The 14,883-nt window shown below is 44.1% G+C and overlaps 1 protein-coding gene and 1 long non-coding RNA gene across 2 annotated transcripts in view; one reads left to right on the top strand and one right to left on the bottom strand.

Moving 5' to 3' along the window:
- LOC122564348 (uncharacterized) overlaps positions 1–6,830 on the top strand; it is a 45,392-nt gene extending 38,562 nt beyond the window's left edge. The window contains exon 3 of the long non-coding RNA XR_015752901.1: positions 5,382–6,830. This is a non-coding gene — a long non-coding RNA (uncharacterized LOC122564348). The remainder of the gene's footprint in view (positions 1–5,381) is intronic.
- Positions 1–14,883, bottom strand: part of LOC122564346 (Y+L amino acid transporter 2) — a 144,433-nt gene that overhangs the window by 123,252 nt on the left and 6,298 nt on the right.

Raw genomic sequence — 14,883 nt, 5'->3', positions numbered from 1 at the left:
AAATGTGTTGCTGGAAAAGCGCAGCAGGTCAGGCAGCATCCAGGGAACAGAAGAATCGACGTTTCGGGCATAAGCCCTTCTTCAGGAATGGGGAAAGTTTGTCCAGCAGGCTAAGATAAAAGGTAGGGAGGAGGGACTTGGGAGAGTGGCCAGAGCATCTATAAGCATTGCAACAGACCTGTATAAAGGAGAGGTGTTTCCTTTGTTCAGGGTCTCACTTTGACTCAACCTCGCATGTCTGCGATGGGGGTCAAAGGGGGTCACCTAGCTTGTGCAAGCTTTAATAAACTTTCACTGTTTGCAGAAGTTGGTGTGTGCTAATTGCATCACGTGTGAGAAACCTCAGGAAAAGAACCTAACAACTCCAGAATGGTTCCTGTGATCTGTCGGCAGCAAATGCAATGCCAGTATTCAAAAAAAAAAAGAGGGAGACACAAAACAGGGAATGCAGGAAAATGATCCTGATAATAGCCATAGGGAAAAATGTTAGAATCATGGCATGGTCTATTATGTGCTCGTGATATGACTGGACAGAGTGAGCACAAATTTATGGAAGAAATATCATGCTTTAACTAAATTGTTCAGTTTGTTAACAGTTGTAGCTAGTGGGGTGGTTAAGGGGGAACCAGTGGACAAAGTGTGTAGACTTTCTAAAAGCACAATATATATCCACACTACAGTTTCTTAGACAAAATCAGGGCTCAGCTGAAGACTGGTTAATGTATATAAAACCAGGAGTAAGAATGTAAAAATAATTTCACATTATAATGAGTGGGATACCATTGAGATTGTGTACAGGGTATAAAGCAGGCAAGGAAACAGCTGAGTTTTGTGAAACAAGAGGTTCAGCTGAGCAAGACTGAGATCAGATAAGAACTTACAGTTAACAATGGGGTGCTGGAGGCAAGGGTAATGGGTTAACAAGGTGGAAAAGTAGTCATTATGTAGAGCCATTTAACAAGATGAGACAGCAGTCAGTATGTAACCTCAGTTAACAAGGTGAAAAGTATTCATTATGTGAACCAGTTATAGATTAAGCCAGCAGATGGCTTGATCTTTACTACTGACATTCTCTGATTGTAACGGTCACCCAATCAATATGTAGGTGGCCTTATCTGGATGCTCCTCTCTGTAACATGACTATATAATTCATTGAGAAACTGGTCTTCCAGAGAACTCATGTTCTGTGCACATGGGTAAACAGGCTCTCTCCCTCCAGAGCCCGGAATACAGATGAAGGAGATAAAACCATACCTGTGTCTGAGTGTTTTGCTTTGACTGAGGTTGGGGGGGGGGGGGGGGGGAAAGAGGTGGACAGGATGACACCATGAGGCTAAGTACTGGGTCCTTTCTCTAGACCAAGAAGTGCAGTGACGATTGGAGTACTTGAATACAGTTTTATTCACAAACATGTATCACCTAACCCCACAAATCAGACTTTCAACCCGTTCTCATTTACTGGAAGGCAAGAGAATCCAAAGTACAATCCCAACAATTTGTCTACCAAAAAACAATTAACAAGTTAATTAAATGAAAAATAGACTTCTCATTTACAACTTGCATTGAGAATGTGAATTAATTCAAACTTGTGATTGAGTCCTCTATTGTTTGTATTGCCATGAAAAGTCTTACCCGAGCAATGAAGGCTGAGGGATATTATTATTTTTAAATACAGAGACACCTGACCCAACTGTGTCTCCCACTCTTGAGTACCATACACCAATTAGAATCAGTACTCTGCATTTGAGACACCTTGTCACACAAGTACCAAACTAGGGATCACAAAACTGAACTATGTATAAGTGGTTGAAAATCTATTGAATCCATGATCAATCGCACCTGGAATGTCCATCTGTGACCTGAAATCTGTCAAATTCTGATAGTATCATGCAAGCATTTAAAAAATCATCTTTCTTGTAGACATCACCCAGAAACTCTAAGATGATACAAACCATCACTGTCGCTTCACAGAAGATGTAAAAGCAGTAAACATGAAGGTCCTCCCTGGTTTCTCTTTTTGTAGAGTCAAAACACACTACAACTAAAATGGATACATGGTTCACCGCCTGAAAATACTGCAGGGTAATCACAACTCAATTCACACTGAAAATTTGCTAACAGTTTCCTCAATAACCACTACTGTTTTAGATTTAAGGTAAAAATGCTAATTCTTAGTTTCCACCCTTTACTTTTATTTTTAACACTACCATCATCTGCTATGATGTTTAGTTTCCCAAAGTCTGTGGGTGGAGGTTAGACATAAAGCCAATCTTACACAATGTTTACTTATATTACCTCCACCTCCAAACCCAACTGCCTCAATTCCAGTCTGATTCTTCTCATCGGAACAAGAAGTGAATCCCATAGTTAATGGCTATTATTTACATACAGTTAAGAAATTAATAAGACTAACAAACTTCAATGGGTTAGATGAAGGAACTGAGTACAGTTGACAAAATCAGGTTGGAAAGGAAGCAATAAGGAAAACACAAAACCTATGAAAGGATACAGGCAGAGATTGAGCAAGAAGTTGGAATTTGGAATGTAATGTGCAGAAGAATCAAGTTTTCCACTTAGTAGGAAAAACAGAAATAAAATTATTTAAACAGTGAACACAAAGCAATGCTGGCTGTCAGAGGGCCTAGATTTCCTTATACAGAAATCAGAGGTTTAGCACTCAGTTAGGAAAACAAACGATACATTATACTCTAATCTGTCAAAATAAAGGCTAATAGCAAAGAAGTCTTACTGCAATTATACACAGCCATGGTGAAGTTACACTTAGGAACATTGAGTACTGTTCTGGTCTTAGATAAATATATCTTTCCATGACTAAGGGAAAATGCAACCTAAGCGTATGCAACAGATTTCCAAGAATGAAGGGACTGTCATGTGACAGCTGAAAGACAAGTCAGAGTGTGTTTTTATCTCAGGTCAGAGTGTTTTCATACAAACACAAAAGATATGGAATAAATTAAAGGAATTGCAGACACAAATTCAATATGAAGAATCTGACATAGTAGATATTAGAGAGACATGGCAAAAGATAGTCAAAATTGGGAACTAAATTTGTCAATTTATAACATGTACATGAAAGGTAATGAAAATGATACAGGGGAGCAGTAGCCTTAATCATGAAGCGTGAAACCAATTCCCTTCAATGATAGGACTGGAATACTACGAGGAGATGAGCAGATAGTGGCAATTAGAGAAATAGGTAAGAATGTAAAATTGTACACAGTTATGTATTGGGTCCCTGGGGTAGCAGCTGTGAAGTGGTAAATGCAGCGCTTATCTGAGCCTATAGGTAATACAGCAAATTCTTGTTTAACATTGCTGTGCTCTAATTTGCTTTACTTCAATGTCATTCAATTGCAACCTGCAATCTTGTTTACAATTCCAAGATTCAGTTTGAAGTTGTTTTGCACAGGTATGTCATCAGGCTACATGACTGATTTGTGCCATATTAGAGCAGCCTAAGCAGTTCCTAACCAACCCTCTTGCTGCTGACCCTCCTGCTGACAGTTCTGCTGCTCCCAGACTCACCCCTTGCCAATCCTTGTCCATGCAAAAACATCCACCACATGCACGCTCCCTGTGAGGCGAGGAAATGACAACAGTCAAGCCAGGACGCTGTGGATGCGACAGGAGTAAAGACAATGGTCTTGACAGTTGCACCAATGCTTCCACATCAGGACCCCCACTTTCATCACCCAAGAGCTCCAGTTTCAGAGCTTATGTCCCATTAACTGAAGGTCCGAGGTGCAGATCTGCTCCACTGTGAAGCAGGTTATTAAATATTCATTCACCGTGTGCAGGTTTCACTAGGTCAGCATTTACTGCCCATCCCTAATGGCTCGTGAGAAGTTGTTAGTGAACTGCCTTATTGAACTCTGCAGTCGTTATGGTGTAGCAACTTCCAACATCTTAGAAGGAAGGCAATAAGATCTCAGGTCAGGATTGTGAATGTCGTGGGGAGGATCTTAAAGGTTGTGCTGTTCCTAAGGGACAAGGGCAGTAGAAGCTTACAGGCCACATGTTTGGCATTTGGGGTGGGGTGAGGGGGGTGGGCATGTGGAAAAATAGGAAATAAATATAATAGCTATCACTAGTGAAAAAAAAATTACTCAGGAGCTAATGGGGCTAAAGACCAATAAGTTTCCTGGGCCTGATTGGACGCATCCTAGGATATTAAAGGAAATAGCTGCTGAGATAGCGGATGCAATGCTAATAATCTACCAAGAACTCTTGGGTTCTAGAAATGTCCAGTGTAACACTTAACTCAACAAAGAAACATGACCAAAAATAAAGCCAGTTAGCTGAAGATGGAAAAATGTTAAGAACAAGGGGCGGCACAGTGGTTAGCACTGCTACCTCACAGCACCAGGGTCCCAGGTTCAGTTCCAGCCTCAGGCGACTGACTGTGTGGAATTTGCACATTCTCCGTGTCTGTGTGGGTTTCCTCCGGATGCTCCGGTTTCCTCCCACAGTTTCCGCCTACTTGCGGAATGTTTCAGAGAACACCTCTGAGACACCCGGACCAACCAACCCAACCACCCCATGGCTCAACACTTCAACTCCCCCTCCCACTCCACCAAGGACATGCAGGTCCTTGGACTCCTCCATCGCCAGACCATGGCAACACGACGGCTGGAGGAAGAGCGCTTCATCTTCTGGCTAGGAACCCTCCAATCACAAGGGATGAACTCAGATTTCTCCAGTTTCCTCATTTCCCCTCCCCCCACCTTGTCTCAGTCCCAACCCTCGAACTCAGCACCACCTTCCTAACCTGCAGTCTTCTTCCTGACCTCTCCGCCCCCACCCCCACTCTGGCCTAACACCCTCACCTTAACCTCCTTCCACCTATCGCATTTCCAACGCCCCCTCCTCCAAGTCCCTCCTCCCTACCTTTTATCTTAGCCTGCTTAGCACACCTTCCTCATTCCTGAAGAAAGGCTCATGCCCGAAACGTCGATTCTCCTACTCGATGATGCTGCCTGACCTGCTGCGCTTTTCCAGCAACACATTTTCAGCTCTTTCCTCCCACAGTCCAAAGATGTGCAGGTTAGGTGAATTGACCATGTTAAATTGCCCAAAGTGTTAGGTGCATTAGTCAGAGGGAAATGGGTCTGGATGGGTTACTCTTTCGAGGGTTGGTGTGGACTGGTTGGGCTGAAGGGCCTGTTTCCACACTGTAAGGGATCTAATCATTACAGCATATGTATTACATATTATTAAGCCAAACTTGTTACAATGAGAGTGTTGCAATTTATGGTTGTCATACTCTATTTTCTTAAGTGTTCATGAGGAGCTATAAAGCCAAAGATTTCTATGAAGTTAGGATTCTCACCTCCCTATGTTGTTCCCCTCCCCTGTAATAGGTACTAACAGGTACATTGAGGAGACTTCAGGAGGCCTAAACTTTGAGAAAGGAACATCAGTGAAAAGCAGCAACAGGAGCTGGGAACGGAGGAATAATGGGCCAACCAGAACGCTCCCTCAAGCACACGCACGGCAGGAGATCTGGGATTGATACTGTCAACAGCCTGCACACAAAATATTGCTTTCTGAGTACTTCCAACTCTTTGATAAACTTAAGAGCATGAGGAACTCCCTGTGATGTACGCTAGTTACTGTAGAGAACTTCAGTAAAACTGTGTGTATCCCCGTTCAAGTATACTACTGGATTTTTGTTGCCATTTATAGTAGAGCTGTCCTTTATAGTCCTATGCATGGAAGTGTTCTAATTAACATGATGGAACTCCGAGTCTTCGAAGTGTGAGGGTCTGTTTTGTCTGATTTCACTGAATTAGTTGCACCGTTCTCAATGGATGAAATCTTACTCTTGTGTTGAGGGTTCCTGCAAGAACATGGGCCACACATGTATCTGTGCAAGTGGCTGACTGTGCACAATCACATGGTGCCCAGTCAATTAGTTAGCAAAGACAAGGGCATTGGCATGGTGGGCAAGTGCAGGAATTTGCTGACCCTAACATTATCTCCTGGGGTCAGGCTGCATTTCGGTAGGTATCTTTGAGGAGAAAGTGGGGTCTGCAGATGCTGGAGATCAGAGCTGAAAATGTGTTGCTGGAAAAGCGCAGGTCAGGCAGCATCCAGGGAACAGGAGAATTGACGTTTCGGGCATAAGCCCTTCTTCAGGTATCCCCTTCCTATCATCCTATAGCAATTGTTACTTGTCAGTTGTGTGTAATCCTCAAGAGTGCTGTTGCCCTCCCTGCTCACCTTTGCATCTGTCACTGCCTGGATCCCAAAAAGATCTGTGAACCTCACAATGGTTATTCACCATTACTTGCTATGTCCCAGAAAAGACAGCGAGTGCTCCCCAAGGTTCAACAATGCTTTTCAAGGAAGGTACAGTCTGCCAAATCCCGGGAAGAGAGATTTGCCATACAAGGAGAACTGGTGTTGACTAGCCATGTATTCACTAGGCAAATAACCCAAATGTCTTCTTTAACCACCTTGTACATCTCTCCGGTTGTCTTCAAGAATCTGTAAGAATAAGCTCCAAGGACTCTTTGATCTTCAATATCCCCCAAGTTCCTACCATTCATGGTGTACTTCCTTTTCTTGTTAGTCCTCCCAAAACGTATCACCTCATACTTTTGTGGCCAACAGTGTAAGCAACTGGGCCCAACATAAAATTGAAAGCATGGCCTAACGAATGCAAAGAGGCCAAAAGCCAACAATGATCAGCTCAGATCTACATTGCGTTTGAACAATGGGAGAGTCATGATGATCTGAAACCCATGAAGAGGTACTCAGCCAGAACAAAAGGGAGATACATTGTGTTTGTGTACAGAGGAACTTCGATTTTCTGAATCGCACAGGCGAGGAGTATTTTGTTCGGATAATCGAGGGTCCTCTGCATTTCCTGGTTCTGACCAGACCCCTTGGCATCATGGAGTAATCATGTCTTGTAAAGGGGATGGGTAAACCAACAATGACCTGACCTAACTTCATTGGACACTGTGACCCTGCCCGAGCTAAAGTCAGAGTACATTCTAGAAGGGCTGAGAAAAGGGGAGATAAGAAATGATACCTGGCAAACGACCTGGCCAGCGAACATGCCGCGTGTGACCCACTGTTGTTCGAAGATGACTCGACTGCCCTCTCGACGTGCTCAGTGAACTGGATGAAGCAGCTCAATGAAGTTCACCAGAGCAGGTAGTACGTGTGTTTTTCAGCAGTCAGTCTAGTAGGGAAAAATTAACTTAACTTGTATAAGAGTAGTTTGCTTAACTTGCAAATGTTTTAATAAAACTAAATTTGAACCACAGTTCTTTGTTTGTCTCAAATAGTAGGAGCATCTGAACAAATACATTTTATGAGTAATAAACTGGTTGCAGTATCAATATTTTTCAGGATTAAATGCCATTTGCCATTGGTCTGCCCATCTCATCAGCCCACCTATCTTGTCAGGTACTCAGAGGCTTTCCTCCTTGCTATTTACCATACCACCAATTTGTGTATCGTTTGCAAACTTACTGATCAAGCATCGTACATTCAAGTGTAAATCATTAATGGACACAGCGAACAACAAAAGACACAGCATTAAACCTTTTACTATACCACTGCTGACAGGCATTGAAAGCACAAAAACAACCTTCGAGCAATATGGTGCAAACCAATTTCAGATCCAATTTACCAAACTGTTCTGACTCTTGCCTTCCTGATCAGTCTCCCATGCAAGGCGTCATAAAATGCCTTACTGAAGTCCATGTATACGACAACCGCTGTGTGTTACCATCATCCAGACATCTAGTCGCCTTCACATAAACCTCAAACAAACCTGTCAGACATGATTCCCCCAACAAAGCCATGCTGATTGCCCATGATTAGTCATCGCTTGTGGAGTTATTCTGAGAATTTTTTCCAATAATTTCCCTGCCTCAGATATTTGACACACTGACCATAGTGCCTTGGTGTTTCCTAATACTCTTCTTGAGCAAACGGTACCACATTAGCTGTCTTCCAGTTCTTTGCTACTTCTGCTGTGTTCAGAGAAATTTGAAAATTAAATGTTATGGTCCCTGCAAATTTCTCTATTGCCCCTCACTGCAGCCTGGGATATATCATTCCGGAGCTGAAAAGGTGTTTCTGGAAAAGCGCAGCAGGTCAGGCAGCATCCAAGGAGCAGGAGAATCGGTGTTTCGGGCATGAGCCCTTCTTCAGGAATATATCATTCCTGGGCCAACATGTGGCAGAATGGGCTCCTGTGCCAGAGCTCATCCACTCCATTTTTTTTTGTTTGGGTTTCTTTTAAAACTTTTAACTTCTTAACATTTTAAACTGACTCAGATGTCGCAGGGAGGAGAGGCCCTTTGCAGACTGGAGGCAAAGCATGAGCTTTGGAAACCCAGCGAGGTCTAGAGATTGGGCCCAGTGCAGTCTGGAGGCAAGCTGCTGCTATGGGCTGGGGTGGAAGGACTGTAAATTGAGTTTTTTAAAATTTTCTTTCATTCTTATGCGTGACTTTTTACTTATTATTTTGTCTATTTTACACCAAATACTTAAGTATCAGTGCCACACTTGGTGACACTGCAAACTTCTTACTCTACTCAAAGTCTCTGAAAAGATTTGTAGCTCAGGTGCTTGTTGTTGTGGTTCTGTTCGCCGAGCTGGGAATTTGTGTTGCAGATGTTTCGTCCCCTGTCTAGGTGACATCCTCAGTGCTTGGGAGCCTCCTGTGAAGCGCTTCTGTGATCTTTCCTCCGGCATTTGTAGTGGTTTGAATCTGCCGCTTCCGGTTGTCAGTTCCAGCTGTCCGCTGCAGTGGCCGGTATATTGGGTCCAGGTCGATGTGCTTATTGATTGAATCTGTGGATGAGTGCCATGCCTCTAGGAATTCCCTGGCTGTTCTCTGTTTGGCTTGTCCTATAATAATATTGTCCCAGTCGAACTCATGTTGCTTGTCATCTGCGTGTGTGGCTACTAAGGATAGCTGGTCATGTCGTTTCGTGGCTAGTTGGTGTTCATGTTTAATACCCAATGTTCTCCTGAATTTCTGGTCTTCAACTTTACAGGAATATGTTGGCCCTGCTTTTTCATTACTTCATTTTGAAAGACTCTCACTGCTCTGATGTCTCTATTTTGACAAGACCCTGTCTTAAAATCACCCTTCCAACAACTCAAAATCATTATTTCCTGTTCATCTTTTAGCTTTTCTATGATTGCCTTAAATCTTACTGTTGAAAATGTGTTGCTGGAAAAGCACAACAGGTCAGGCAGCATCCAAGGAACAGGAGAATCGACGTTTCGGGCATAAGCCCTGCCCAAAACGTCGATTCTCCTGTTCCTTGGATGCTGCCTGACCTGCTGCACTTTTCCAGCAACACATTTTCAGCTCTGATCTCCAGCATCTGCAGTCCTCACTTTCTCCTTAAATCTTACTGTGTTATGTTCACTATCACCAAAATGCTTGCCCACTGACACTTCTATCTCATAGGGGTAAAAACAATGACTGCAGATGCTGGAAACCAGATTCTGGATCAGTGGTGCTGGAAGAGCACAGCAATTCAGGCAGCATCCGAGGACAGGCAAAGATCGACGTTTCGGGCAAAAGCCCTTCATCAGGAATAAAGGCAGAGAGCCTGAAGCGTGGAGAGATAAGCTAGAGGAGGGTGGGGGTGGGGATAGAGTAGCATAGAGTACAATAGGTCAGTGGGGGAGGAGATGAAGGTGATAGGTCAGGGAGGAGAAGGTGGAGTGGATAGGTGGAAAAGGAGCTGGGCAGGTCAGACAAGTCCGGACAAGTCAAGGGGATCGTGTTGCTGGAGGTTAAAAACTAGGATGAGGTGGGGGAAGGGGAAATGAGGAAGCTGTTGAAATCCACATTGATGCCCTGGGGTTGAAGTGTTCCGAGGCGGAAGATGAGGCGTTCTTCTTCCATGCGTCTGGTGGTGAGGGAGCGGCGGTGGAGGAGGCCCAGCACCTCCATATCCTCGGCAGAGTTGGAGGGGAGTTGAAATGATGAGCCACAGGGCCAACCCCTCCAACTGCAACAAGGACAGAACGCCCCTGGTGCTCACCTTCCACCCTACCAACCTTCGCATAAACCGAATCATCCGCCGACATTTCCGCCACCTCCAAACAGACCCCACCACCAGGGATATATTTCCCTCCCCACCCCTCTCCGCCTTCCGCAAAGACCGTTCCCTCCGTGACTACCTGGTCAGGTCCATGCCCCCCTACGACCCACCCTCCCATCCTGGCACTTTCCCCTGCCACCGCAGGAACTGTAAAACCTGTGCCCACACCTCCTCCCTCACCTCCATCCAAGGCCCTAAAGGAGCCTTCCACATCCAAAGTTTTACCTGCACATCCACCAATATCATTTATTGTATCCGTTGCTCCCGATGCGGTCTCCTCTACATTGGGGAGACTGGGCGCCTCCTAGCAGAGCGCTTTAGGGAACATCTCCAAGACACCCGCACCAATCAACCACACCGCCCCGTGGCTCAACATTTCAACTCCCCCTCCCACTCTGCCGAGGATATGGAGGTGCTGGGCCTCCTCCACCGCCGCTCCCTCACCACCAGACGCATGGAAGAAGAACGCCTCATCTTCCGCCTCAGAACACTTCAACCCCAGGGCATCAATGTGGATTTCAACAGCTTCCTCATTTCCCCTTCTGTTTTAAAAAATTCTCAAGGTCAGGTTCGTAGGAGAGTAGTCTGACACAGAACAAACGACCAAGAGGCGAGTCTGCTAGAATATGGGCATTTTATTCCCCGCAGCGTCGCCACAACGGGTCTGGCTTATACTCACTCTACATGTTACCGGAACTGGGAGCCGTCAGTTCTCGTAGAGCGGTTGCCAACAACCCACGCTCGGCGGTTAAACGTAACCCCGGAGCAGACTCACCGAACTGGAGACTTTTCCAGCTGATATACTCTTTTCCAGATATAAACATTCATGTGAACAGCAGAGCAAGGCTAAAAAACACATTCCATTCTGGTTACATACAGATAAGAAGATTCACACGGGGAGGTGTGTAATAAGATTCACACGGGACTAAGCAACACCTCCATTCCGGTTAGATTCACACATGTATTGGGACATAATTTTTAACCGTTTCACCACATTCCACTGCTTGGAATTTTACACCACACCTTCCCCCACCTCATCCTAGTTTCTAACCTCCAGCAACACGATCCCCTCGACTTGTCCGACCTGCCCAGCTCCTTTTCCACCTATCCACTCCACCCTCTCCTCCCTGACCTATCACCTTCATCTCCTTCCCCACTGACCTATTGTACTCTATGCTACTCTATCCCCACCCCCACCCTCCTCTAGCTTATCTCTCCACGCTTCAGGCTCTCTGCCTTTATTCCTGATGAAGGGCTTTTGCCCGAAACGTCGATTTTGCCTGTCCTTGGATGCTGCCTGAATTGCTGTGCTCTTCCAGCACCACTGATCCAGAGACTTCTATCTCATGCCTGGTTTTGTTCCCCAAAATCAAGTCCAGCACTGCTGTGTCTTGTAGGACTTTGTGTTGGCTTAAAAAGTTCTCCTGGATAAATTTTAAGAATTCCATCCTCTCTGAGCCTTTTACACTTATGTCTATCTCAGTTAATAATAATGAAGTTGAAATCCACTATTCTTACCCAACACTGAAACAATACTTTGAAATTTGCCTACATATAAGACCTTTTATTTCACTCTGACTGTTTGGAGATCTATAGTATTCCCAGTAATGTGATTTCCCCCTCTTTCTTGTTCCACTCACATGGCCTCAATTGAGAAGCCTTCTAGAATGTTGGCCCTCCTTTTCACATCAATATTGCTGAACAATTTTTCCTCTTTTACATCCCTCCATATCTTGCCTGAAGGTTCTAAATTCAGGAATGTTGAGCTACCGGTCCTGGCTCTCTCTCAACCACATCTTCATGATAGCAATCATATCACATCCACATGTGTCAATCAGCACCCTCAACTCATACGTTTTACTCAGAAGGCTTCTTACATTAAATTAAATGCCATCTAACCTTGCTGAGCTCCCTCAAGTCTTAGCTTAACTATGTATCTCTGCCTACTAGACTGACTGACCTTTCTTCTAAATTTGTCTGCACCACCTCTTACTGTTGCTCCACTCCATGTCCCACTAATCTGCCAAATTAGTTTAAACCCCAAACAACAGCACTGGCAGTCTCAGCTGTCAAGAATGCTGGCACCAACTGTACAGCCACACATCTATCTGCTCTCACCACCTATTAGTTTACTCACTAGCACAATGGCACCACCACAAGTAATCCAGAGATCATTAACTTTCACCTGCTTCTCAATCTGCTACCTAGCTTTCTCAATTCTTGTTGCAGATCCTCAACACTCTTTCTACCCATGTCATTGGTAACAATGTGAACCACAATCTAAGATTGTCTGCGCTTCTTCTCCAGAATGCACTGCTGCTTTTCATTGATATCCTTGACTTTATCCCCAGTGAGGCAACATACTGTCCTGGAGTCAGATCTGCAACTGCAGAAATGCCTGTATGCACCCTTCACTATGGAGTCTTCTATCATTATTAGTTCTTCCTCTACCTGCTCCTGCTTTGTGCAGCAGGGCTCTGATTGCACTCCCCACAGGAGCCATCACTCCCACGAATTTCCAACACAAAGACTGTTCATGCCCTCGAGGGACTGACTGCCTGCCTTCCTTCTTCTGAAGGATTGTCACCCATGGCTTTCCTGACTAAATTTCCTCAAATCAGGGTGATGATGTCTAGAAACAATCATGTAACTCTCAGCCTCAAATATATTACAGTGCCACAAGTTAGCCTTCAAGCTCCACAATGCAGTGTGGTGTTGAGACAGAGGATTAGGACTAAATAACAGGCTCAATGGGTCTGATTTTGCTCCTATTTTCTATATTTCAGTTGAAGTAGTGTACATATTGCACATTGGACCCATTCTCACACACCATAAATTGCTCCCTGTCAAGCAACACATCAATTTTAAAATTTTAGATCCTTGTTTTAAGAAAAAACAAAAAAAACTTTGAAAGTGGAGTCACAGGTAGGTAAGATAGTGAAGGTGGTGTTTGGTATGCTTTCCTTTATTGGTCAAAGCATCAAGTTTCGGAGTTGGGAGGTCATGTTGCAGCTGTATAGGGCCTTGGTTAGGCCACTTTTGGAATATTGTGTGCAATCCTGGTCTCCCTGCTATAGGAAAGATGTTGTGAAACTTGAAAGGGTTCACAAAAGATTTATAAGGATGTTGCCAGAGTTAGAGGAACTGAGCTATAGGGAGAGGCTGAAACTGTTTTCCCATGAGCATCAGAGGCTGAGGGATGATCTTATAGAGTTTTATAAAATCATGAGGTACATGGATCGGATAAATAGACAAAGGGGGGGGGGGAGGAGAGTCCACTACTAGAGGGCATAGGTTTAGGGTGAAAGGGGAAGATATAAAAAGGGATCTCATGGGCAACTTTTTCACGCTGAGGGTGGTGTGTGTATGGGATGTGGTGAAGTCTGGCACAATTATAAAGATTTAAAAGGCACCTGGATGAGTAAATGAGTAAGAAGGGTTTAGAGGGATATGGCCCAAGTGCTGGCAAATGGGACTCGTTTCATTTAGGTTAACTGGTCAGCATGGACAAGTTGAACCAAAGAATCTGTTTCCATACTGCACATCTCTGTGACTCTGTGACCCTTCTTCAAAACTCAATGCCAAGTGATTACCATGGCTTCTGGGAGTCAAGCTCAGAGAACTAATGAAAAATGCTAGACTTTCAGCACAACAATTCAGATATTGCCCAGGAGTGCCAGAAGGAAACCACCAGTGTGCAGGATTGAACAACTGCATGAACTGATAGATGGAGTGGTCTTCCTCTATGACCTGTTTACTATTTGACGCCAACCCTTTTTCCAATGCTCCCAAAATTTTTCCTTCGAACAGAAGTTGAAGGGACTTGGTGGTACAGAGGCAATGCCAATGGACTAGTAATCCAGAACCATACCACGCCAAGTGATGAAATTTTAATTCAGTAACAATTTAGAATAAAAAAAAACTGGCCTAATGAAAACAATGTAACAACTATCAATTGATAAAAAAAAACAACCATTTCATTCACTTATGCCTTTTAGGAAGGGAAATCTTACATCCTTCACTCATCTGGCCTACACATGACTCCAGAATGACAGTAATGTACTGGAATCTTAACTGGTCTCTGGCAATTAAGAGTTGTGCAATAAAAGGCCTCTGGCCTCACAGCGCCAAAGACCCAGATTCAATTCCCACCTCAGGCATCTGTCTGTGTCTGTGTGGGTTTCCTCTGGTTTCCTCCCACAGTCCAAAACTTGTGCAGGTCAGGTGAAATGGCCATGCTAAATTGTCTGTGGTGTTAGGTGAAGGGGTAAATGTAGGGGAATGGGTCTGGATGGGTTGCTCTTCGAAGGGTCGGTGTGGACTTGTTGGGCCGAAGGGCCTGTTTCCGCACTGTAAGTCATCTAAAAGAATCTAAAAAAAATGCTGGCCTAGGAATGAAAAATGACACCAATGTTCCCTCTGTCCCTCAACTCTCAGCACTCCCATTGCAGGCAGACTTGACAGTGATTGCAGGAGAACTAGGAAACAGTGGCCCCACAAGTATAGAATGTAAACAAAGTGTTCAAATTACACCCAAGCAAGCACTGTCTTTGGTAAATATGTGATTGTGTGCATTCTTAATCATAGATATGCTTTACAAATGTAGGAACACATGTATTAAGGTTCATAAAATTTGAATAAATTTTCAAAGAAACCAAGCTTAAAAAATACAAATTCAGAACTCAAATTTAAATTAGTCAGCTTAGGCGCATATGTGGAAACGAGAGAAGGTTTAGGTTTGGATGATGATGAAACACTCTCTCACAGCAGCAAA

This window comes from Chiloscyllium plagiosum, unplaced genomic scaffold (assembly GCF_037043375.1).
Source record: "Chiloscyllium plagiosum isolate Xiang-an unplaced genomic scaffold, Cpla_swu_hap1 HiC_scaffold_34, whole genome shotgun sequence".
Lineage (NCBI taxonomy): Eukaryota > Metazoa > Chordata > Chondrichthyes > Orectolobiformes > Hemiscylliidae > Chiloscyllium > Chiloscyllium plagiosum.
Note: the sequence above shows the minus strand (reverse complement) of the source record. Positions and strands in the feature narration are given on the sequence as shown.